Below are 26466 nucleotides of genomic sequence, written 5' to 3' on the forward strand. Positions count from 1 at the left end.
TTTTCCAAGAGCATGCTTTTTCGGAGCAGCAGGACTGTTGTGGTCAAGCACTTTACAGAGCTGCTGCATCTACCAGCTGAGATGTGGTAACTGATTTCTTGTATGCTCTTTGTGCATTTCCTTAAAAAGGGAAAGGTTGGTTTAAATCACTTGTTGATCAGTTTAAGATTTCCTGCTTTATGTTGCACTGAAATGGACAGATACCTCAGCTGAGATGCCTACAGTAAGTTCTCAGATATTTTACCTGCCTTGCAAGAACACATCCTGATAGTCAGTTCTTGATTAAGTATTTTTGCATGTAATTGTGTTCAATTCAACCTCAAGGACCCCTGTATCTATATCAGGCTGTTAGATGACCTATGCAATACTTGCATCTTTTTGGCTACATATTTATCAGTGCCAGTTTCAGTTCTGCAGGCTAACACACCACCACCTCCATAATATTTGGTGCTTATATGTACTGACTCCTTTCCTAGTAGTTCCTCATATTGATTTACCAAAGTATTAAAGCATGTATGTATCGATAAGTTTAAGATTAGTCTGAAATTAAGTGTTTTGCTGGTTTGGAGTCTCATAAATTATTTATATCCCTACTGCAGAATGAACAGGCTCAGGGGTTTCTGCAGTTTTATGTACGTTCTCATTCACCACAAAGTCAAAGACTTGGGACTGGCCGAGACTTCTGGAGACGCCACTGGCTAAAATTAAATAATACTAGATTTAGTAATAAAGAACTCTTTGAATATATGCATTTATGTAATTGCTTTTTTACTGAATAATGATGAAGATTTAACTGTTTCATAGATTCTTTGACTTAAATAATTATCTTTTTTAGCATGCATACTAAAGATTTGTAACTTTGTATTAGTAGATACAGGAGTTTACTGCCATCAGCAAGTACTAAATGGCCACATTAGGCAATACTTAAAAAAGGCAAGGCATTGTTAGGTGGCTCCAAATTTCTGTGTAGATATGTATATAAACACCTTCTACATACAGTGGAGGTATAAATCCACAGAATAAATTGTGTTGACATACTTTTGAGTTTCTTACCATGGCGTATTCATTAATATATCTTGACTAAAACTCTTCTAGTGTCCCAGACCTCAGAGGACCTTCAAGTAATTACAATAAAGAAAGAAAATTAACTGAATGCAAAAATAGTTCCTTCTTCCTGCCCTGAGACCCTGAACTTACAGTTACTTTCACATAACTGGACCTTGTACTTGCATAAGATTCAGTAGGACTCTTTGTAAGATTGCTCCGTGAATGTATACGTGTTGTTCTCTGTTCCTCATAAAAATGCGGTAGTGACACAGAAAGGACTGCGTGTACTCAATGCTGTGCCACTCATAGGTTTAAAGGTCATTAGGACTGTAGTGAGAGTTGTATCCTGTTGCAAAGGGAAGAATCCAGGATTACATTGATCTGTGCAACACTTCAGGGCTTGAAAAAAGCGTCCTCATGGCATATGTCCATAAGATGTGTTTTAGAATGTTTTTTAACTGTACTGAAAACATGATCATCTTTCTCTGTTTCCTCTAGAGCCTTATTCATAGCTATTAAGAATTAAATTGTGAATCTCTTACACACTGAGAAGATCCCTGTGCTTTGCTGTGTCTTCCTGTAGGGTCAAGTATTAGTGAACTGGATTTTTGCCCCATTACACAGGCGAGATTACCCATGTGAGTATTCAGAGATAGGAATGAGGTGTTCATAAACCCTGTCCTAAAGGAACTTGGCTATAAACTACTAGTTCTGTTAAAATATTTTAAAATCCTTCCTATTTTCAAGTATTATGTTCCATATGATATCATGTATTCAGTCGACTGACCAAAAAAACCCCACTTGATATAATAACAATTTTAACTTCTTTTTGAAACTAGCAGATGTTTGGGTGCTGCTCTGAGGTGTCGGGAAGGTGAGAAACAAACATTAAGGGGTGCTAAATTTGCTGCAGAAGTCCTAAAATTTCAGGAAATGAAATTCCTGTTTAGGTTTTAGGCTCTGTGTATAGAAAAATGCCCCTGATGCCAGGAAATAATGTTTTCCATGCGAGTGTGTCATTCTTTACGGTGCATACTGTGTCAGCATTGCCAATTCAATGCGGTGCACAGCGGTAAGGCATGTGCAAACCACTGCCGAATGAGGGTCAATAGCCTCAGCTGTGTCTGTGCAAAGCACGCTGCGCTTGTGGAACATTTTCGCCTGAGACAAACTATCTCCATTACAGTCTCCCTCGCAAAGCAGCTAGCCAAGCCTGTGCAAGCATTTTTCTCTCGTACTGTATTTGATTTACATCAGCTGAAGGAAATGGTAATGTGCAACAGTGACTCTGGAATTTAAACAGAAACCCACAAGGGATCTCCGTACTGCAGGCCAACTTCCAAATATGGGAGAAGAGAAGCAGCCGTAGTAGCCTGGGAAGCCATCCTCGGCACAGCAAGGGACAAGATAGTTGGGAGTACATGAGCTTCTTGGAATTTGCTCAGGAAGGTAACTGCTGTAGTGCTTTAGTGAGAATGAAGGAATGAAATACAAATACCGTGATCGGAGAGAGAAGCACTGTTGAATGTTACCAACAGCCTAGGGCCTGAACAACAGAAGCGCAGCTATTTTTTTCTGACCATTTTTCAGCACGTAATAGTGCAGTCAACCCAAATCCAAATGCATAGCCATGCCCTGCCGACACCCACCTGTTGGGTTTGCAGGCTCATCAGGAGGATTCATAAGAAGAATGCTCGTGAGATTAGTGGGGCTTGCTACCAGGTCTGGTTGAAATTCTGCCGCAACAGACTCTCTGAACAGAACTAAATTCACCGATATTTAGACCCCAAGTTCTACAAATCCTTATTCAAAGGCTTAACAAGAGCCTTTAATATACATTTAACATCCGGAGGACCTTTTAGAAAAGGCCCAGGAAAGCAGAGGATCAACAGATTCTGACTGCTAGCTGGTAGATTCGCTTGTGTTTAGCTGTTGCAGGTTTTCCAGGCTTCCGACGTCCGTAAGCTGTGGTAGCTGTGTCAGCCGGGCGCGTAGAGGACCCCTGGCCTGCAGGCCGGAGGAGAACAGAGCCAAACCAGCAAGGGTGACGCTGGCAGGGCGGAGGGCAGCACGGTGCTTCACCTTTCTGGCCAGTCTCTGTCTACAGAACACTTTGTAAGCGGTAGCCTTAGTTGCTGCTTTATAGACAAGGCTTAGGAGCTTTTGATAGGACGAGGATAAATCTGGATTTTAGAAACAAGGAAAATGCAGCCAATCTCTTATGAATTGAAATGCCATTAGACAAGCCCTCTTACGGAGATGGGCTTTTTATGACAGAAAATAATTTGTAGGCTGCTTTCCCTGACTCATGGTGAAAGAGCTGTGAATTTTCTAGAAAAATAGCTCAGGCTAGAATGGCTGTGGAAGAGATAGGGGGCTGCTTGTCCTGGGGGACTCCATTAAGGTGGAGATGGAGGTACATTGTATTTTTCTTTTCAAAATCTCTAAAGGAGGTATCGTGTGTTCTCTTAGCGAAAGAGATTTGATTGCACTGTGTTTCAAAGCTCTGAAACTGACTTTGCTGTCTGAACAACAACTGAATTTGAGTTTCCTTAGGGTGGTACATATGAAAGTATATTATTTATATGTCATTAGGCAACAGGATCAACATTTCTCTCTGCAGGTTCTAAACGACTTTTTGTGTGCCTTCATGCTTTACCTCTACCACTACCACCAAAATGAAGACACCATGTGCAAGTTTTAATGGGAAGGGCTCCTAAATTTCAAGTCACAAGTTTCTCAAGATACGATTGTAATGTTGAAGTTGAGTCATAGTGATTCAGCTAACCTGCCACCCATGAAAGATTCAGTAGGAGTGCTACTAAATTACACCATTAGCTTTCAGAGCTGTCCGAAATAGGAAATGTTGCAACTTTGATAAAGTTGTTTCTGTCTAACTGCAGAAATTTTGTACTTTATTCTGTAAGGTGACATCGTTTTTTCTGCTGTTTGAAAGATGTTTTTTACCCCTCAAAAGGCTTAAACCCTACTGCCTGACTTGGTTCTGCTTTTCACCTCCAATCTCTGTACATGATCACGGAGTCCAAAAAACAGTTTGCGAAGGTGTAAAAGACTCTCTCTCACAGTACATGCTTAAACTACTTAGTCTTTAGTTGGAAGGTAAAAAACTACGTGTGCTATCCGTCGCTGAAAATGACAAAATAAGGGGTTCTGAATGTTAAGTGCTTATAACTTCCATAGAGATATATTTTCACTATATCATCATAAAATGGTGTTATTGATTCCAAAAGGTTATATGGAAAAAAATTCAAAATCCCAAAATGTCCAAGAGCTATTTGAACAAATTCATGGTAGATAATCCCATCAGGGTGGGACTGGTGTCCCACTTTGGTGTCCAGGCAATGAGAAATTTCAAGGTGATGATGCATGACACGAAAGTGGCTTGTTATCTGCTGTTGCTGTTCTGTGTGACTGAGCTTCTCTTCTGCTAGAAGTGACTCATCTCTGCAACAACAAAGACACATATTGTACAAACACAGCGCTGCTCCTATTTCACAGTTAGCGATGATGTGAGGGAAAACAGAACGCGTGCTGCATCATCATGTCCTGGCCCTATGGTCCACCGTGAAGAGGGACCCGAGGGGCACAGCTGCGGCTTGGGTCTTGGGGCGGGCTTGCATCTGGCCACGTGCCGGAGGTGGCCTGCTGGACAGACCTCTGACTGCCACGCGTGCTTCTAGCACTCAAAACATGAGCTGTGAGAACAAAAATGTGCACATATTAAAGATAGCCATTTGTGTCCTCCCATGCACCTTATTTACATGCTTGTGACACTTCCCTGTGAGATAGAATCCTTGCAACTCCTTCATATAAGCTGGGAGTAAACTTGTGGCACCTCTCTTCCGAAGAAGCAGCCTGGAAACAACCTCCCATGGCTTCATGCAAACCTATTCTCTTTCCAATTTCTGACTGTCTCTAACTAATATAGCCTAAAAATGGCATGTGTCTTTAATTAGGTTTGCATTTCTCTTGGAGACTGGGAGAGAGGGCAGAGAGAACATAATGCAATAGAAACCCAGGGAAAATTAGATTTGAAAATGAGGTAAGGAAAACAGACCCTGAACAAAGGACTGAGGGAGAAAATTTCTTCTGGGAAAACCATATAAGCATTCTGCAGACAGGACTGCTTTGAGTGTCTGAGAGCTTTTATGAGGGGAGGAGATTTTATTTTGTCCATGAAATGACAGTGAGCGTAGATTTCCTTTTAGCGAAGGAAACACGCCTTCTGTATTTTAATTTCAAAGTAATAGTAAAGGAGAGCAAGAATATGAGTTTAAACTGAAGCAAAACTGTAATAAAAACCCCCGTGTCTGAGTTGATGCAGTTCATACATCCACAGCACAAAACCCTTGGGAGGTCAGCTTCCTTCAGCTCCTGTAGGAAACCAGTACTTCTATAGCTTTCAGGAAGAGTTAAAAATAATACCGCTAAGTGTGTTTCCAAATGTGACTATCAGCAGGGAAGGCCCTGTGCTGCGCTAGCTGTTGTCAGTGAAGCTCTGTACAGGCAGTGTGTTTCTGAGGGTTGGCAGTGGTACTTGATGGCTACAAACTGTACCACCTCAGCACAGCTGCTGTCTGAATCTATCTTGCAGCTGGGAGAATCCTGGGGATAACACAGTAACCATAACTACCGGGCTCTGCAGTCTGGTTCTCCTTTTAGCTGTCTAGTTGCAAAATATGGGATTACCATTGGTTTAATATCTGAAGGACGAGGAGAATCATAGTTCATGAATTTGCATGGCTCAAACCCTAAAAGCAAGTACTTTTCAAGTGATTATTGAAAGGGCCTCCAGAGCTCCTTGTTCCAACAGTCTAGGGACCGCTTTGATTGCATGTCTAATGTCCAGTGCCAAGGTGAGATATAAATGCTAATTGCCACATGTTATGGTAGGAAGTAAACCTGCCAGGGCAAGAGCAGATGGCATTACATGGGGGCTTTCTTGCACGAAGCGCAGAAGAGAGATTATGATGTCCATGATGATGATCAGCTGGGGAACACAACAGATAACATGGTCTTTGGATTTGTGGATTTGTATTTGTGGATAGGCTTTACTTAAGAAAATTTGTGTCCCGTTCCACGCTAGCAAATGAGTGTCATTACCCTTAAGAAACAACAACCGAAAAAAGTTAATTCAAAAAGAGCACTAGTATTTTATTAAGAAATGATAGTACCACAGGTGACCTCTGACACAGTGCAGGAATCCAAATCAGTTATGCTGATTATAGTAAAGAGGCCTGTGTACTTTTTTCACACAGCCTTTAATAGTGGGTACAAACAGGTAGGCTCAGAGATGCTGTGTGAGTGTGAGACTGTGGCCTTTGCATTGAACTCCTGCAGATCACACTGAATCATGCAGAGGTCTGCACCACTGCAGGGGGAAGGAGGAAGTGTAAACACTCCATCCTGGCTGCTGCCACTCTGCTCTCTCCATCGCCCGCAAAGTGGGAAGGAGCAGAGTTGCAACCCAGGCCTGACCTTGGCTTGTGTCTCTAAGAGAACATTAGGAAAAGAGCAAATAAAACTAAAATAAAACCCAAATAAACAAAAAAACCCACCCAAAAACATCTTACCCACAAACAACCCAATATGCTGAATCTGCATAACTTAAATTCTGCTCAGGGTCTCTCCAGTCCAGGACTGGAATTAAAGGAGCTGCATAAAGGCAAAAACTTGGGAGGCCCAGGAGTAGAAGGAGAGGGAGCAGAGAGGGAACTCCCTGGTAAATGCAGGACCAGCAGGACAACAGGTGCCAGAGGCCAAGGGTTGACGTGCCTTGTCACAGAAGAGCTATGTGAAGAATCTTGCCCAGCACCTGTCCATAGTGTCCCAGGCTTGGCTGTTCTGTGATTACATCTGAAGCTGCGAATATATATTTAAAAAAAAAAAAGAAAAAAAAAAAGAAAAAAGGCAAGAAAAGAGAAGAAGAGTAGAAAAGAAGACACAACAATGATAATGATGACGTTCATTTAGAAAGAGTAATTTAGGAAAGATTCAACTCTGGGACAAGCTGAGATGAAAAAGGAGTCCTAAGGGAAGAAGTAGCCATTACAATAAAATAATTCGGGTTTTTTACTGAGAGCAACATAACTTAAAAGTACATGCAAACATAAATTAAGTTATATTCAAAATGGTGATAATGGCGTGCAATCAGCTTTGAGGCTGCAATAAAACATATTAAATGCTCTTAAGCTTCAGCTTACTTTCACCTTACATTTGAATGTATGGACACTGCAGGAGCATTCCAGGGAATTAACCGTGCAGCCAATAGTACTGCGGAATGGAGAACTGTGCTGCTTCCCTCCATACCCAGTGCATGGCTCTCCCACCCCACCGCGAATCAAAGTAGTTTTGTTTCTACAGCACTGTTTCCCTTTCTGCTCTCTGTAGGTCGAATTTCAAGCAGGACAATACATGGGAAACAAGGTAGCACTGCCCCCCCCGCCCCCGGCCTGCAAAATTAAAGAGACGGCAGCTGACACCTTAGAAATGTGTTTTCTTGCCGTTGCCACGGTCGGAAGATAGCTTTTACAGAGAGAAGAGGTAATCTGGCACTATGGCTAATGCTACTGCAGACGTTTCTGTATGCATGGAATGCTCTAGAGCTTCCTGAACATCTCCAGGCTGGTTCTCTTTTTTCATTCCCAGCTAGCACCTTACAGCCACGCTGAGTTCAGACTTTTTAGTATTCCAGAAGCAAAGATACTTTTATTTGATAAAAGAAATAGAAAGTATTTCCTATTAACGTTTTCCTAGGAGCACAAATACTTACACAGACTTTTCATAGGAAGGTAGCGGTTGTCAGATAGGTCAGACCTCTAACCTGCCAAGTCCAACCAGATTGTGGCCAGTCCTGACACTTTCAGAGGAAGGTATAAGAAACCCTGCTTAGGAATTCCCACCCAAGGTAGGAGACTGGGTTTTTATCACTCCTGTAATGTGGCAGGGAATTTCTCCTGTTACTTTTCCTGTAACCTGAGAGGTTGAGCAAGCTCATTTCTGCTATGAAGTAGTACATGCTGGGTCAGAATTTAGGTGCATGCATTCCACTGCATATGAAAATCCCACTATTATTAAGTAACTGAAAATATTGTTTAGCAGTAATAGTGCTATCAGTTTATCTGCTGGTAGACTGATCTCCCTATTTGTGGATGTTCCGTTTTCTCTGCAAGTAATGGTATTACTTATATCTATTGATGCTTTTTGTAAGTTCATTCAGCACTATGTATTTTTCAAAGGGTGGGTTAGATATTAGCTAATGTGTAGTACTTTCTTTTGAGGTCGGCATGGAGTAAGTCCTTATTTTAGAAAAGAAGGAAGCAAGACTATTTAAAAACAAACATTTTTTTCATTCTTTAATAGTGCCCGGAAATTGCTAAGTCATATTTTTAGGCTTAGTCTGTGGATGGTTCTTTTTGACCCGTTTGAAAGCAATGTTTCTATGTGCTTTTGTTTTGCGTGTCTTGACATGAACACAGTAGTTACACAACTGAATGTTGATTGCCTTACTGTTAACACACTCACGTGTGTAAAGAGGTGGTCTCAGGCTAGCTTCCCAGTTCCATGCTATAATGGTTTTAGCCAGTGGTCTTGTATACAGCACTGAATTAGCACCTGAGCACACTGTTGGTTCTCTTCACCTGGTTCTGGATATTCTAAGCGAATTCTTTTAACGTCTCTATCTCCAGTAATATACACAGCCGAGAATCCATTCTCTTGAATTCTTAACTTTAGATGTTAGGCTCCAGACAGAGACGATGTGATACTACTTATGTCTTGACAGTCTCTTTTCCTCCACACTCCCATTCTTGACATGTTTGGCATAGTTATAACTTCCTTACCTGGGGATGATTTATTTACTCTATGTAAATTGTACTGTTCTAAGAATTCTGCATGTCTCTCAAATGCTTATAGGAATGTTTGAATATGGGGGAGAATACTTAATACTAGCTACTGGTTGTATATACACACAAACAAAAAAGGTGGAGCTCATACCTCAGTCTTTCATAATTTCTACATAAACTATGCTTTGGCCCAGGTTTCTTAAGTACTTAGTCCAACTTTGCAAAATTTTATCCAAGTCCTAAGCACACAAGGAAATATCTTTGCTGAAATCCTTGTCTCAGTGAATTAAGTAGCAGAACTCACACATGTTTTAACAGAGCAAGGACTTTACCCCTGAACTTCAAAGAACTTATGTGACATGGAAAAAAATCCACAAACTTTTTTCCTGTTTCAGCAGAAAGCAGAAGCTTGCAGAATTAATGCAACACAATTCTATGTTTAGGTACGTGCACATTATTCCCAAACACCACATTCAGTCTAGACTTAAACTCTTGGCAGTCCCGAGGGGCTCCTGGATATTGCAAAGGAAGCTGTGAAGCAGAGCAGGAGCTGCCCTTGGACTGTGTGCATAAACACTCTGAATGTTACTTAGTCTGTTTAAAACTAAGTCCAACACCTTGCAGCAAGTAAATTGCTTCTGCTATACGAGTTCCAGATACTAGCTCAGCTATAGATGTGGTCAACAGTGTTATACCACAATAAGTAGTGATATGGTAAAACATAGTGCGCAGTCTCCGCTAGCTCACCCTTTTGCAGTGAAGTGATTAGCAAACTGCACAGAGGTGGTTGTACGTGAGGTACCTTTGCAAAGGGCCACGAAGGAGTAAGTCGTGTATGGGAGGCTTGATAACTGTGATGGGAGTTGGGGAATATCCGCTCAGTCGTGAGCGTGGTGGATGAGTTTTAACATCTTCCAGAACACCTTCCAGGGTCTCCAGAGCTTTCAGACATGCTGGGAGGTGACAAGCATCTTATATGGGCCTCTGAGACAGAATTTATATAGTCTGTGACATTCCAGCATGCTTCTTGGTAACAATAGTCTATTACCATTACAAAACTGCTGTTAGCATTCTCCTGAGAGGTGAGCATTTCCCCTTGGTTATGTTAAAACCCCTGATAGGAAGTGCCTCAAATGCAGCTGGGGGCAGTGCCACCCATTTGCTAACTCTTTACCGAGTTGTCACAACGTACAGGGTAGAACTGTAAACTTCTCATACCAGATCATTTATCCCCCATCCCCTAATAATTCTCGGAATAGTCTGCCCTTTTCATGTGGGACGATATTAATCTTCTATTTTCTGAAGAACTGGGCACACCAAGTAGCATTCATAAGGCTAGCAGAAAGACAAGTGTTTCTTCATGCATGGAAATTGTATATAGTTGCCATGAAAAAGTCAGTAAGGCAGTGTAAACTATGATTTTATTTACATGTGTCATCTGCAAAGACACAAAGGCCTTGTCTTTATTTGGAATTAGGCCTGCAGCCAGTGATGTAGTGTTTTTTGTTTGAAGGCTGGACTGTTGTTTTTAGCTTTTTCTTTTGAGAGGCGTAATTTTGTCTGCTCATTATCTGATGAAAAAAACTGCTTTCATTACATCAGCTTAATTACTTTTCTAATCCCCAGTAATTCAGCCTTCAATATTACTGACTATAAAACATTGTAAGTTTTCTTCTTAGCCTTACTATTACCACTAATCGAGCACTAGTTCTTGAGTTCTCTAATTATTTGATGCCATACAAACTCTTAAATGAACAAGTTTAATTCCCATATCTATTTTGGGGAGAAAACCTCAGAAATGGGGCACTTTGAAATCCCAGAAAGTAGTTTGAGTTGCAACACTTGATTGCAACACTACACTTAATTACAAAACTACATCACTTTTCAGGAGCTGACTGACTTTCTGTTGTCCCCATTAAATGTGCTAGTATACTAGTGTATTTAGTTTGCATGGGGCTAATCTTTGTCAGTGGCCAGCACAGGCCTAGGAAGGGATTCAGAATTTTCTTCTGTTTAATGTCAAATGTTTTTGTACTGTGGATAATGTCAATAAATCTGTTGCAAAGGAAGTCACTGGTACTCTGATTGCTTCTGAGACTTAATAATCTCTGAGGTGGTGGCTCTGAGAAAATACCGTACATAGCTTGGGAGGTGAGCTTTTCAGAGCAGGATGCTGGAGTTCATAAATATGAACTCCACTTCTGCAGGAGTTCCTGGGTTTGGCTGGGGACTTGAAGGTTCATCAGTGCTTCCCTTACTGACAACTGTCACTGAAGCTGTATCACCCTTTACATCTTCAGTTAAACTGTGTGATGGTGGAAAGCTAATGGCTGAACTTCTATAGAGTCAGTCAATCCACTTCATGATGCTTTTTGGAAATATTTCTGTGAGGTGTCAGGTCATTTGGTGGTTTAAGACAGTTCATGCTTTCTAAAGTACTGTTTTAAAGTGCAGGTGGACTCTGAGAAGGGATTAGGAAGTGGCTTTGCAACGCTCTCTGCAGCTCAGCAGCTGTATCAAATCTTATCAGTTTATAAATAAAATGCTATTTCTGACAACTACTGCTGCAAATTCTGATTAGAAAGTGAAAGCCAAGGGGTGTTTTCTTCCTGTTCATTAATTCCTTGCAGTAAAGAGCTCAAGTACATTAGGAAATTTGCAACATGAGAGCCTTTGTACAGACTGTCTGTTTGAAGCCTTGCTAGCTATTCAGGAGGCAGATTAAAGAGCACTTTCCCAGAGTGGCATACAATGCGCAGGTACTACAGGAATAAAAGCAGAAGATGACAACTTTTCACACCAGTGTTCCTAAACCTGGTTTGGAATATTCCTTAACAAAAACAAAACAAAACCAAAAACAAACAACACCCCCCAACACCCCAACACCCCCCCAAAAAAAAACAAACCCCAACAACCAATCAAAAAAACCAGACAGGTGCGCTTGGGTTTTCATTGGCACTTTCAGAAATAATGAAACTTTCAGTATAGAAAGAACCAGGTGTCTTTTGCTCGGGAAATTGACTGTAGTGTGTTCAAACACAAACTTAGCCCAGAATGTGGCTTGAAGCTATCTGAAACAGAGCATCAGCAATGAGGAGGATGTAGTAATTAAAATTTCATAAGACACTGAGTTTTTACACAGAATCCCTAGATTTCTACAATCTTTTGAACAACCATTGATTCTAGCAGCACGTGTAGACTACTCACCAAATGTTTTGCTCCAGATTTCTTGCAAGTGTAGTGCATGCTTATTGCAAGCTGCTTCTTCTTCAAGACCACCAACTGTTGTAACAACACAGTATGGTGCAGTTGCCAGTGCTGCTCTACAGTTCTGAAATCTGTAAATCCACACTCGCTATCAGTTATGCACAAAATAGAAGGAGGCCTCAAAAATAGGAAGCCCGATGAAGATTGCTATAAAACAAAGTCAAATCCAGTTTAACAGCAGCTAAAGTTATCAGGTTTTGATCATCAGATGTTTTTTGCTTTAGTGGAAAAAAGAGATTTGGGGTCTTGTAGCATCAAATCCCAACTTTTCATCCTCCTAAGTGATCTGTGCAAATACTTTCCGTGATCTAAAATAAGACACAGACAGGAAGTACAAAGCTGCTGTTTTTCTGTGGGAAACTAAAGGGAGATTTGGAGCTCCTTAAGTTGGGGTTTTTGCACGGTTTATTTGGAAAGACCTGGATTTCTGTTATTTTGTCAGTAAGTCATACAAGAAGAAAATTCATTAAAGTGTGGTAGTTACATGGAGAAGAATCCCTTTCCCCCCGTTTCCCTCGGCGGTTACTGGCTATATAACTGGCACATGCACAAATGAACTCTCCTGCCCCTGAGAAAAGCCTTGGGGAATAGCTGCTAGAGATATTAAAATTTCAGTTTGTTCCTGTTTTCCTTTATCTGTTTACAGAAGTATGATGCTTACACCTCTCTCTCAGACTAATCTATTACAGAGGCTTCGCCAGGGTTTGTTGTGCTTGACAGGTACTGACCCTGTGAGAAAACATATATATCAGTACTGAATTATTTATGAAGTTTTAGTTGCTAATTTTTTTTTCCTACAATGTTAAAGACTAGTTCAGAGTCAGGAATGATCATCAAAGAACAGAGACATAATAGCCTGCAGTCCGATTTGGAAGGCTATGCTGCCCTGATACCAGTATCCTTGCCAGAATGTTGTAGGCTGGAGCTGTAGGGTCTCTTGCATGGGAAAGCGGGTTATTTATCTGTCGCAGCTGCTGTGTGTCACAGTGGTTGCATTTTTTTTGTTTGTTTGTTTTGGGGGTCAGAATGGAAGGTGGGGAAATGGGACATCTGTTAATAATTCCTATATAAGTATGCCTTGGTTGGTACAGTGATCAGAGCCCTTGAGGATAGCTCAGGTACTGACTGTAACTCACAAGACTTGGCACCACACAACCCCTCGGTAGGCCAGAGGTCTTATATGGTGCTAAGACCTTGTACTGGCCCTGTACAAGTGATGGGTATCAGCACCCCCCGCTGGGTATCAAGCTGAGCAAGTGTCAGTTACTGCTGGTAACAGTGTATGTAGGAGGGGTGAGGGCTAAGTCCATCTATTGGTGCAGTCTCCACTACGTTGTCATGGTGTAGCTTCTGAATTGTTGACAGTCAAAACTGCCCTCCATCTAGTTTCCTGTCTTTCTGACTGAATTGTATACAACTTGGCTATGCTCTGCCTGGTGATTTTCTTGATTCTTGCTCTGTTGTACACTGCTAGGAAATGTTCTTGAGCTGTCACACTCCCTAAGATAAATAAACCCTTCTTCCCACTCTCCAGCCCTACTGTATCCTCTTTGATATGGAATCTTTTATGTCAAAACCAAAACTTTTTGAACCACCTTTCTTAGGAGGTCTCACTGAATGGATGGTTATATATTGCTATGGCTCTGCTCTGTATCGTCACCTGCAGTATTATCGGGGCAGGAGCAAGACCTCGTCATGTGATGCTTATCTGTACTGCACCTGTTTTCTGATTCCTGCAAAGCAATACTGGTGCTCAGTTAGTGCAGAGTTACCCAAAATATTGCAATTACTTTGTCTTACCTCTCAATGATAATGGCAATCTCTGTATTAACCAGAATCACTGCCCTTAATATGTTCCCTCATATATAACTGCTGTGGTTTTATAACCCCAAAGAGCCAAATAATGTTTAAATTCAGACAAATCTGACTCAAGGAATCCTAGAATGTCATAATGTAATGCTGAACATGCAGAGAATGTTATATTAACCTTATGTTTAAAAAAAAAGTTATTTGATTTTGATTTTAAAATTGTAAGTTGAAAGTTTGAAAAGATGGGCACAGACTGGGAGCACAGTGCAGGGAACAGGTGGTTTTGCTATTGTTTCAGTAATAATCCTTCTGCTTAATTTGATTTGATGATGTAGTACTGTGATAGTTAGGGCAATAGGAGTATCCTTTAATAAATAATGTCCTGCTACTTGTCCATTCTCTCCCCCCTGCCCACTTTGAAATCTTTCACAAAACTGTTGCAGGTAACTTGAGAATAGCCTGAGAGCAAAACTTGTAATGCAAGGAGACATGAGTAAATGCCACAGCGACCAAAAACTGTGACTCTCCCAGTGACCATTATTATGACTTTGTGAGCAGCAGGAGGGAGAAGCATGGCTTAAAGATCGCTAAGGCATCTGTAGACTGATGCAAACATTTTCCTATCTTCTCGAAAGCAGAGCCTGCCGCTCCTATTCGGTGATGTCTTCCTCTTAGTGACTTATTTCTTGAGATGACTGTCAGAGTGCCAACGTTTCTTTCAGGTAGAATAAAAACCTGAGTCCAGATTTTTGTGGTATCTTTTCAGCTCTGCCGCTGATGTCTGTATTATCAGACAAGTCGAAGCCTCCACAGCTGAAACAGGTTTAATATTTACACATCTCAGAGCAGTGAGTCACATCTTGGTTCTGTCCAGTAAAGCACATAGAGTTCATCATGAAATGCAGAGTTATTTCCAGACAGGGCCCCTCTCTGAAAAATGTTAACAGGTGGAAGCCCTAGCAGATAAATTAACGTCTGCTCTTCAAGAGAGGGCTATTTTTACCACCAGCCTGAGTTTGGTGAGTGCAAGTGTGCCATGCAATGATATACAGAAAGCATTTATACCTAGAGTGCTCTGGACCTGTCCCTCCCCTATTTTTAAAGCAGAAGAGGCAAACAGTCTGGTGATGTGTGTGCATTTGTGTATTTATAACACCTACATAAGGAGATAATTTGATTTCTAGGCACAGAATTAATCTGATTATGCAGAATGAGAGAACTGGATCATGAATAGAGGGCACCCAGCACCAAATGCATGGGTGCTTTGATGAAAATACTGCTTGTCTTTGTGGGGTTACTGATCTCAATAAGGCTACAGCCACATGAACTTATCTAGAATCTTCATATGCTCATATAAGAGAAGGTGTCCAAGGGAAAAAGCATTTTTCTCACTCCACCACTTCTTTGCCTGGGCAAATATTAATCTGTAGCTTCTCAGAAAATCCATGCCTTTTGCCCAGTGCCTAGCTTTGTCTTTTACACTTGGAGAAACGTGCACGCCCATGAAACTGAGGAATTTTTATGCAGAAACCCGAGCTAGTAACTGGATGCAGTAATCCTGTGTGCTGGCTGCTCTGCTGAGCGAGAATGAGCCCTGATCACTCGTGGAATTCCCGCTGTCTCAGCCCGAGCGGATGGGCAGTGACCTGCTCCTGCCGGCCCCGCGGCTCCGGTCACAGCTCTTCATAGCAACTTCAGAGCCTTTGGCACCACCGCCTCTCTGCTCAAGCACGTGAGGCCCACCAATGTCCCCTCTGCGTGTAGGGCAGCGGTGCCTGACAGAAGCACGGTACATGTCTATGGTGTTCCTGGCAGAAAGGGGTCTGGCTTTATCTGTGTCCGGTTTTATGGGGAAAAATGTTGGGGGTTGTATTTTTTTATTATAAATATTATATAAATTAATTATCTATTTTGTGTAAACCACGTTTATAATACATATTATTGTATATAATGCATAAAATACATTAATATATATTAAATTTAGTAGGTACAAAAGAAAGCCCACAACGACAATGTAAAATGATAAATCCTATTACGCTGTAAACGGAGTTTAAGTTTAGGAATGAGGAATTCAGTAGTGAATCACCTGAACTCTCCTTCCCACTTACGGAATATATTACATGTTTTTAGAAAATTCTGCATCAGTAATACTATAAAAATCTGCTTTTATTCATGGATTGCATTCATATCCACAGCTGAAAAAAGGGAGGTTGTGGCCCCCCCCATGCTATTCTAGCTAGGCCACTAATGTCACATATTTTAAGAGAACTGCTCTGTGTATTTTCATTTCTTGGTCTTTTCTGAAACACCCAGTATGAACGCCAAATAGAGGCATGTTTTCGATGAGTATCTGTTCTCTCGAAACTGGGCTGAGAGCCACAGACTTGCTTCCAGTGAACCACCAAGCTTCTTTTAATTTGATGACCTAAGTTGCTGTTGAATTTGGATGAACTCAGGCAAGTTTGTATGTGGAAGTGTCGGTCTTTCATTTCTAATCCTTTGAGCTATTCAGTCCTTTTAAATCCTCTTCTTTTTAGGCTTAGAAAGGCTACATCTCTATCCAGACACTTTCAGTGTTCTGCTTTCAGGACTTAAAAACACATTTCAAGGCTCTTCCTGTATTTAAGATGATCCTGATAACTGCAAGTAAATCTTTTTAGCAAGATGTTTGCAACATCAGCCAGCATACAATATTCTTTTTACTGAGGTACAGATGTGCTTAATTAACTGAAATACATTGATTGCATATTTTAAAATAATCTTTTCTAGGAAAAGACATATGAAGCATGTGGTCAGGTTATGTGATGTCTTGCTTAGAAAAATCCTCCACCACTAAAACATCATAAAATCTCTTTTCAAGAAAGGTGATCACGTAGTGATTTCCAAGTTAACGTAGCAAGCGATTGGAATATAGGACAACAGCAATGAAATGGAATAACGTGCCTGAGTTCAGAATAGTCAGTTCTTCATATAAATAGGCTTTGAGGCAGGGGTAGGAGGAAGTTTCGTGTCATGGGCTCTCATGTGTTGCGCACACTTTGACACTGCAGCCTTCCTTCCAAACCTGGGCTCCTGGAGGGGTCACCATTGCTGTGCTATCACACCGGAGAGAAGCACGAGTTCCTCTAACCAAGCTACTTCAAACCCTAAAGTGTCTAAACTTCTGAAAAATTACTTCCTGCTTATGAAATTTTCTATTTTCAATTCTTATTTAGTGTCAGGTTGAAACCAAGAACTTTGATGATTTAACAGGCAAAAGAAGTAAAAAAAGTTGAAGTATGAAATCAATAACCTCATGCTTATTAAATCTGGTAAGGTCTACAGAGTTTCAGTAGTAATTAGTATCTTCTGAGAAAAGATTCCCCATCTTTATCTTTAAGCTTATGACTTGAATCAAGATGGTGATCGTTAACTCAGGTAAATTTTAAGAAAGATAGATGGTGACATAAAAGGGATTTGGTTTTTTTTTTTTTGCTTTTCTTGTTTTTTGTTAAAATCAGACACATCACAGAACATAGCGTATGTTTCTGTTACATTCTCAACAGCAGAAGTTGTCATCTTTTAGTGAACAAATTACAGGTTCTAGTACTCATGGGAATTGTTCTTAGAATACTCTTCTAAGGTCACAGAAAGTCAAATGTAATCAATCATCCTGGAAAATGGAGCCACGCAGACTCAGAGAATCTGAGATTGCCTGAACTTGTAAGCACAGGGAACTCTGCTTGCTTACTCTGAATAAAAATGTTCACAGCTACTATAAGCAGTAGGAGATGGAAGATACTTAATTTTTCCTGAACTTCAAAAAGCATTTCAACAGACACTCCTGTAAATGCTGTACTCATCTGGTAAGATGGCACGGCAGTAGTGTCGGCTGTCCTAATCCGACATTAAGTTACTAGGCAAGCATATTCCTACTTCTTACCTTACATTAAGAAATACCAGGAAGGTTTAGATTAGATGTTGGGTAAAATTTCTTCACCGAAAGGGTTGTCAAGCATTGGCACAGGCTGCCCAGGGAAGTGGTGAAGTCACCACCCCTGGAGGCGTTTAAAAGACATGTAGACGTGATGCTTAGGGATAGGTTTAGTGGTGGATTTGGCAGTGCTGGGTTAACGGTTGGACTTGATGATCTTAATGGTCTTTTCCAACCTAAATGATTCTATGGTTCAAAAATGGAGAGGCAGTTCAGCCTTCAACAGGGTGGCTTGCATATTTCTCTGGTGGAAGTCAAAAATTTAAAGAAATTACCCTTAACCTTTGGGAGACTCCAGAAAGAACTGCACTGAACATGGACTTGCTTTAGTTTTAAACTCCTTCTCTTACAAGTGCCCCTCCTACTGCAGTATGCAGAGTCTGGTGCTTGCAAGTCCAAAAGCTACAATATGCTTTTCATCCCAAAACAATCATCTGTGCTAGCTGTCAACTCTATCATGGATATTGATGCTAAAAATGTTGACATGTTCCTCACTGTGAAATATTCTAAATTAAAGAGAATAGTTCAGTTAAAGGCATGCTAACAGATGAAAACAAATGTCTGAGAAGTAGAGCCTGACCTCCCTCGTCTGTTTTTTTCTTCCTGTGCCTTACACCAGAAACTTTAGCAAAATGCTTCCACTTGTCACAAAGCCTCCCTTGTACAGAAGAAGAGGGAATGCCCCCATTTCCAAGCACGGTGGGGGGCTCCCTGAATCGCCCCTGTGTCGCCCTGCCTCGCTGGCGCCCCGGGCGCAGCCTCGCTGAGCGGAACGCCAGATTTGTTCCAGGCGCTGGGGGCTGCCAGCACGTCGTAGGACTAACTTGCGAGGAATGTTCCCCTTGGCAGGCAGCCTCCCCCTGGCACCGGCGCCAAACGACATCAACCATAATTGTTGCTATTTATGCTTTTCCTTGTTGTTTATATGAATCACTGCTAAGACAGTTAGGTTATCCCAAGTCTTTGAACAACTCCTACAGTGGGAAGCCTGACATTAGGTATAGGATAATATAAGTTATTTTGAATTGAATCTACATTCTTTTGAGCTGAGTGATAAAAGCATGTTCTGCTTCAGCTCAGAGCTCCAAATCCAAGAACTGCTGCATCTTAGGACTCCAGCATTGACACTGTTTTGCCATGTGTCCTGGAAGTAGTTTCTTCAATGTTTCTCTTGGTTTTCTTTGACTTACACTTTGCACAATTTTCTGTTAATTTTTTTTTTTTGGTTCAGCTGCTTTGAAACTAATGTAAGCAAGCAGGGCCACATGTAAATAAATATTGCAGCATTGAGAATGATATCACCTGTATGTGATGGGTCAGACTGTGTGTTAAACCCTGAGCTTGTTTGTGTGTTGGCTGAAATATATAAATAAAAATGGTAATTCTGGTTTTGGCTGAAACTAACAATTAAACACATAACAATGACCGTGTCCTTCTATTTCACTTTTTCCAAATATGCAAAATGCAAATATACCAAGGGATATATGAAATTCATGAGCTGGACACTGCTGTCAGTGCCCAACAGCTCTGACCAGGGTTTGCACTCCCAGAAACCCTGGGCATGCTCACTGTCCTGTGACATTCTGGAAAGTGTTGAGTAAATCAGCTATGCATACACAGTAATTCTGGCATGTCCTAAAAGCAGGTGACTTTACTGTGCAAGTACAGCTTTGTATGAACACAGGCAGCTTTGATCAGAAAATCCCAAGCAGAAATATATTTGTCCATTTCTGTGTGTCACTACTAAAGCAGACAAAAAAATCAATTTTTGGTAAAAGAGAGAACATTGTATGTGGGGTGCTCCTGTGCGGGGCTTTTGGATGCCTGCCGTAACAGCACAGGCAAATAAACCTGCTCTTTGGTGCTGTAGGATAGCTTTCTGCAGCACAAATTGACTAGTAGAGACTTCTGTGGTAATACTCGAAGGATGCTTTAAGTTCTAAACAAGGCAGGTTTTAAGTGTTTTTCTCCACTTCTTGTGACTGACTGTGGGATAAAATACTATACATCTCTTCTTGCATTTTTACAGTGTGTTTAGTGCCTCCACAATTATGCTGCATAAATAATATGGCTCATTTAAACTTCCATAAGGTTGCTGAGTGTCAATAATACTCATGGCGCAGAGTTAAAGTTTTGCATTGCTTTTAACTACTGCCATGCATTTAATTCTAAATGCAGTACTTTGTATTTCATGTTGCAAATGAGAAGCACCTATCAAGCATCACTGTTTATGATGGCAAACTTATGAAATATGCTATTCAAGTAAAATATAATATTTTTTTGAAGTTCAGGATCTATATGGTCAAAAGAGGGCAAATTCCGATGTGGGCATATAATGCAACTGCAACTATCCCCAAATACGTGCATTTTCATCAGGTCACCCCAAGCCACATGAAGAAATGGGGTGTTTGTGTAACAGACAGACCACAGATATGAAGCATCTGGAGACGCAAGAAAGCAAAGCACCACGATGATGTTATGCCATCAGAGGCCACGCAGCTCGTACAGAAATAGAAGGGTTGGTGACTTGGAAACAAGAGGCAGAAGGTTTGAGCTGATTAGGGACGCCCTGCCAACGCCAGTGTTTCCTGCTGTCTTCAGACTGGCATCGAGTCGGAGCAGGCACAATACTGACCCTGCGGAGAAAGACACAGGATACTGCTTCGAGTGAGGCAGAGAGAGAAGTGAAAATGTTTTGAGCCACGCTGTGTAGGTGACTCACTCAAAGGGAAGGTTATGGTAAAGTTTTCAGTGTCTCAAAGATAAGACTAACTCTGGGGAAGCCGCTAAGACACCCTGAACGCAGGCACAGCAAGCAGTCCGTCTACATCGGCTACAGGGAGCGCGGCCCCGCTCCCGCTGTCCAAAGCAGCGGTCGCAGGCTCAGATTGCAAAAGATGTTCAAGCTCAGTTTGCTGTCCTGACAGTCACCTAAATGTACAGAATTATTTATCATATCATGTTTACTTTGTTCCGAACTCCAGTTAGCACAGAACTCTGAAAACACGGTTTTGTGGAGGACAGGTGAGATGCTTTATTATAATGCCGCTGCAGAGTCAAGGATCAGAGGAGTCTTTGGTGTAATCCTACCTAAAGACTGTTGTGATACAGCTAAGAAATCTTCATGCTTTGTAAACATGAAACACAGAAACAAGAACCAGCCCATTAGGTCTGAGGTCATTGTGAATGAATGGCTCTAGACATACTGATATTTTAAATAGTAACGAACCACAAATTTGCATTTAGTTGTTTAGGTTCCTCTTTCTTTTTTTCTGTCTTTATAATTCTTAGAAAACAAAATATAGCCAGGGGAAGATTGGCAGGGAAGTAATGGTTCCTTTGGTAGATACTACACTGAAATGTTATTTCTGCCTTTTCTAGCGAAGAAAAGGCTTTTCCAGGATTGAATTATTTTTTTTTCCCAAACCTGTAGTAATGTTTCAATTAAATTACAATATATGTTAAATTTCAGCAGTTCTCTGGCCCTCCCAGGAACGTGAGTCTTCTGTTCTCCCACCATTAATAGATTAGAGCTAAAACTCTTCCATATTTTAATTACTGCAGATCTATCAAAGTGCCAACCATCTAATTATGACTAGTTTGGGGTTTTTAAATTGTTACTTTAAACGGTTTGCCTTCAATTAACTTTCCTCTGTCCTGAAGACAGTATGCAGCAGATTGCAAGGTCTTGGCTCTGTGGTATTATGTGTGGTCTGTTCAGGTGCATCTTTTTCCTCCACAAGAACAGACTTTCTGCTGCTTTAGGCCCTGGATGTTCTCTGCTGATGGTTGTGACAGTTTTGAACACGCCAGGAAGGCAGAGGCCAGAGCGATGATTTTGGTTTACCAGTGTTTTTCTCAAAAGCCATCCAAATGCCATAGTGATGGATGGCTTTGAAATACATATTTAAGCTTATAAGCTTGCAATTAAGGAGCCTATCTGTTATGTCAGAGCAAGAGAGATGTCTTATAAATTAATTGTAGAAAGCCTGAACTAGCCACAAGCAAAATTCTGGTGCATTGGCCTTTCTCACTTCTGCCTGTCATATGTGTGGTGGTTCCCAGTGACCAGACTAACAGGAGATAACATTTTTCTTTATCCTTTCCTTTCCTTTCCTTTCCTTTCCTTTCCTTTCCTTTCCTTTCCTTTCCTTTCCTTTCCTTTCCTTTCCTTTCCTTTCCTTTCCTTTCCTTTCCTTTCCTTTCCTTTCCTTTCCTTTCCTTTCCTTTCCTTTCCTTTCCTTTCCTTTCCTTTCCTTTCCTTTCCTTTCCTTTCCTTTCCTTTCTCTTTTTCTTTTCCTTTCTCTTTTTCTTTCTCTTTTTCTTTTTCTTTCTCTTTTTCTTTTTCTTTTCCTATTTCTCTCCTCTCCTCTCTTCTCCTTTCTTTTCTTATTTCCTTTCTTCAGTATTTCTTGAGCTGTTCTGTTCTTTATAGAACTCTGGCCATGTCCTTTTCCTAACCTTTTTCGCTAACGTCATTTCTCTTTCCATAGTGTCTCACAGTATCTGACCTGCAGTCAGGGACGATGCAAAATCTGAAGATTACTGATGCCAAAGTATTACAGGGTTAGAGTTGTAGAGAGAAACATGCAAGCTGGAGCACTGCTGGAAAGCAAACCAAAAAGGTCAAAGTTGCTAAATATTGTCTACACAGCACTACTGTCTTGTACGTGGCTATTGTCATTTTACTATGAAATTACTTGCATGAGAAGTGCAACTCTCACATTAGTTATTGTCGCAGGCCACAGAGTTGCTGCTTGTTCTCATCTCACAACCAGTGAAACAGAGGGAAAAGGGAACAGGCAGGTTACAGACTAGCCTAAACTTCTTAGGCTTCTGTCTGAAGTCATATTCACGGTCCTTATTTTGACAAGCTCTGCTGAAATTGGGTAGGTTTACTGCAGTGCTGTGGAGCTGCCTTCATTCTGTTCTACTTGCTTGCCATAAATTGTAGCTTTCTCTAATCTAATGCCTTTGTAATTGTACTGATAATGCTGCTGGGCTGTCAGGGACACTTCGTAAAGAGCATCTGTTGCAGGAGTCTCCACAAATAGCGTGTAGCACGCGTGACTTTATGATCATTAGTACCTAGCAGTTTTAGCAACCTACCTGACTACATTTTGGTCTTTAGGAATGTGTTTTTAAATCGATGTATTTTTAGATTAATGATATATGCTTTTCTTGCTCTTGATGATTTAGGAGCTTTCTGCACTTTAAATTATCAAAGTATAGTCTATCAGGTAGCAACAACACTTAAATGCAGCGTTTTTAGAGCACAGATTACAAGACACAGAATTCCAGCCTGGAACAGCTGGCTGATAAATTAAGTGCACACTAATCAGCATGTCATGGTGGAGGATTTACATGGTTGACAGCAAGTGCCAGCCAATTATAAAGCAAATACATCACTATTTCTGTCTCTTCGCGAATACATCACTATTTCTGTCTCTTCAACAGAGCACTATCTGTATAGTAATTGGCTTCTGCACCCACTAAGCTGTAATTTCCTAGTCATCTGGAGAAAGATGCAATTACCAATAGGGAGAGTAATTCTAGGGGGAGAAATCTGAGTGTGCTTGGACACTGTAAGTTGAAAAACTTTAAAATACTATTCATAGTTCAGCTTCAGGAAATACATTTTCACCTCGATTAGGAGATACTGTTTTTTCCATTAGTGAGAAGGCACAACAACTATAAGAAGTGACACTGTCTTCCAGATCCTCAGAATCAAGTTATGATGCGCTCGTTGTCTGAGCAGACGCTTGGTGCTTGTAGAAGGATCTCCGCTTCCCTTTCGTACAGGAAGCCAAGCATCGGACAGCATGTAAGTGTGTGTGGCACATGTACACAAGGGATGTGCCTGTACACAGGTGTCAAATTAACGTGGGTGGATGAGGACAGGAAAGATGACTAACAAAAAACAATTAGCAGTGTAACAGAGCTGTAGTTTGTGGGGTTTCCTCGTGATTCTTGTTGTTCACCAATGGCTAAAGATTTCTTGCTGTGTGAGGTGTTAGTCCGGGCAAAAGAGAGTAGAGTTTCTGTAGCTCCTTAGTTGTTGGATGTTCTCAGAGTACTGGTGTATCTTATCACCTGTAGAATATAATGCTTCGCTTCTGGCTGTAGGAAAAAGGCAGAGCTCTAATATTCGGTTCTGAATTTATATTTTGTCTGGTAATGGGCCATTGTGTTCTTCAGCCACTCAGCAGTGTAATACTAATTCTGATGACTGATGAGCAATGCTAGCTCATTTAGCTAAGTTTACAATGACTTTACGCTGAGCTGGGGCTTTCTAGGCATCAGTAGAACTCCTTTTTGTTGCTGCCTTGTGTATGCGCTGCTAGGCGGCAGCAGCACCAGACTTCAGATCTAAACCTGCGCTGACCAAAGAACAAGTGAGGAGTGGAAATCTGAAAGGGGGAATGTTTTGGTTTCTGAGGAACTTTCACTGCCTTCTTAAATGATCAATTAGCTAGAACTGTGTTTGTGTTGGCTCCAAAAACTGCCACATATATTTCTGTTACGTGGATCTATACTGTTGACAAGACACAAACTTGTAAGGAAACAACTAAGCCGTGTTGTGGCTAGTTGATTGCTGTGGTTAAAGATGGTACCGGGTGGATCTGAATTTACGGAAATACAGCATACTGCTGAGCTCACTGCGGCTGGGGCTTACTAGTCAGGAGGACAACGTGTGTCAGCCCGCTGAAGGAAACAGACTGAAGGGATGTTCATGAGATATACTGTGTTTCTAAAAAGGAATCATAACTGACATTTCATTTGTCTGACCTTGCCTTCACTTGCCTTCATTTTGAGATCTTTCTGTCACAACGAATGGGGGCTCCCAGTATAAGCCACTCCCTAACTCACATGTATTTGTTTTAGACTTTCTGATTTTTGTTTATGTTGTCTTAAGCCTGGATCCATGAGCAATAGCTGCACCAGGAGAGAAATGTATGTACTTCAATAGATAAGAATGCTGGCCTCTTACTGCTCGAAATTATGAGAATTTTCTTATTTAAGGAATGAGTAACACCACATTGACACAAGTTTTTTGCTCAGCTCGGTGGTTCAGCTGCTATTATGTCTGATTTTTAGTATGCATGTGTTGCAATGGCTAATTTAGGGGAAAAAAGCATAACACTTACTTATGTACAGGAAATTATTTATGAGCTAGTGGTACTATGGAGCCTGATTTGAGCTTCCAGGAGCACCCTCTGCCTTCAAGGACTACAAGCATTTGCAAACATAAGTAATAAAAAAATATTTGGAAGCATAGAAGGAGGTGAGACAAAGGACCGCTATAAAATTTACTTCAAATCAGTGTTCCACCTCCGCGTTTGTAAGTAGACTCCCCTCAAAGCTAAGTCCATGTAATCGATGGCCTGTGTCTCTTAGGGGTCTACAGCAACCCCAAGGGACAGCTTCAGGGTTAGCTAAAAAATGTTCTTGCGTGATTTACCAATGACTCATTTGTAACCATCTGCCACTCCTCTTCCTTGAGTAAATATTGGCAAATGTTGTTGCTGCAAAAACAACAGCCAGCTCTACATCACAGCTTTCTCAGATACTGGCACAATGGCTGTGCCAGCGTAAGGCAAAGAGCTTACCTGGAAGCTGTAAAAACCGTTTTCTCATGTAACGCCAGTCAGAGTAACCCTAAAGCTCTGCCATCTGATGGTGGGAAAATCAGGACTGAGGTCAGGACATAACCAAGATCTATCCCTCAGCCATTTCAGTTGTGCCAGAGGACCTGATCTGTTTTACCTTAGCTAAGAACAGTCTTCTGGCTTCAAGAAAAGAGCAAGGGCAGATGACGGTTCTGTGAAATCCATTGGGGTTCTCATCTCTGGGGGAAGCTTTTGGATGCTGGTGATGCGTAGTGTTCTGGCTTTCTTCAGCAGGACCACGAAAGAGAAAAGACCCCTCGTATGTATATATCTATCTGTGTTACTTTCATGCTGTGACATGCAGTTGTACCTAATTTCTATGCTTTCAGCCTCTCCTTCATCTTCATTGTAGGATTGTGAAATGCTCTGTGACCCGATGCTGTATATAGATTATTCAAAAAGTGGCATCTTGATATAAAACAGCAGACGGTCCTTTTTTCCTACTGTGTGTTTTTTAAAAATGAGCAGAATATCTTTGCTGCATTCTTACTTAGAAATCAGTGATGCAAAATTATATCTTCATCGATTTGGCACTTACCAGCTTTCCCAAATAAGACATTACAAGGTCCTTAATGGCTGTGCTTCTGAGGCATGCTTGCAGATGAAGAAAAAAGGTTCATAAGAGACAGCAGTGATATTGCTGGGTAATATGTAGACCTAGTTTGTGGAAATTAATCTTCAGTAAAATTATTGGGAAATGTAAAAATTCTGAGAAAACAGGCAGAAGGAGATATTTAAAGACTGACTTACAGACTGCTGGCTGACTACTGCTTGAAAAGTAGGGCTGCTGACACGGTGTGGGGAAAAGCCCATTTAAAACCATGCTCTGCCTGAT

The sequence above is a fragment of the Phalacrocorax aristotelis genome, chromosome 14 (assembly GCF_949628215.1).
Source record: "Phalacrocorax aristotelis chromosome 14, bGulAri2.1, whole genome shotgun sequence".
Classification (NCBI taxonomy): Eukaryota; Metazoa; Chordata; class Aves; order Suliformes; family Phalacrocoracidae; genus Phalacrocorax; species Phalacrocorax aristotelis.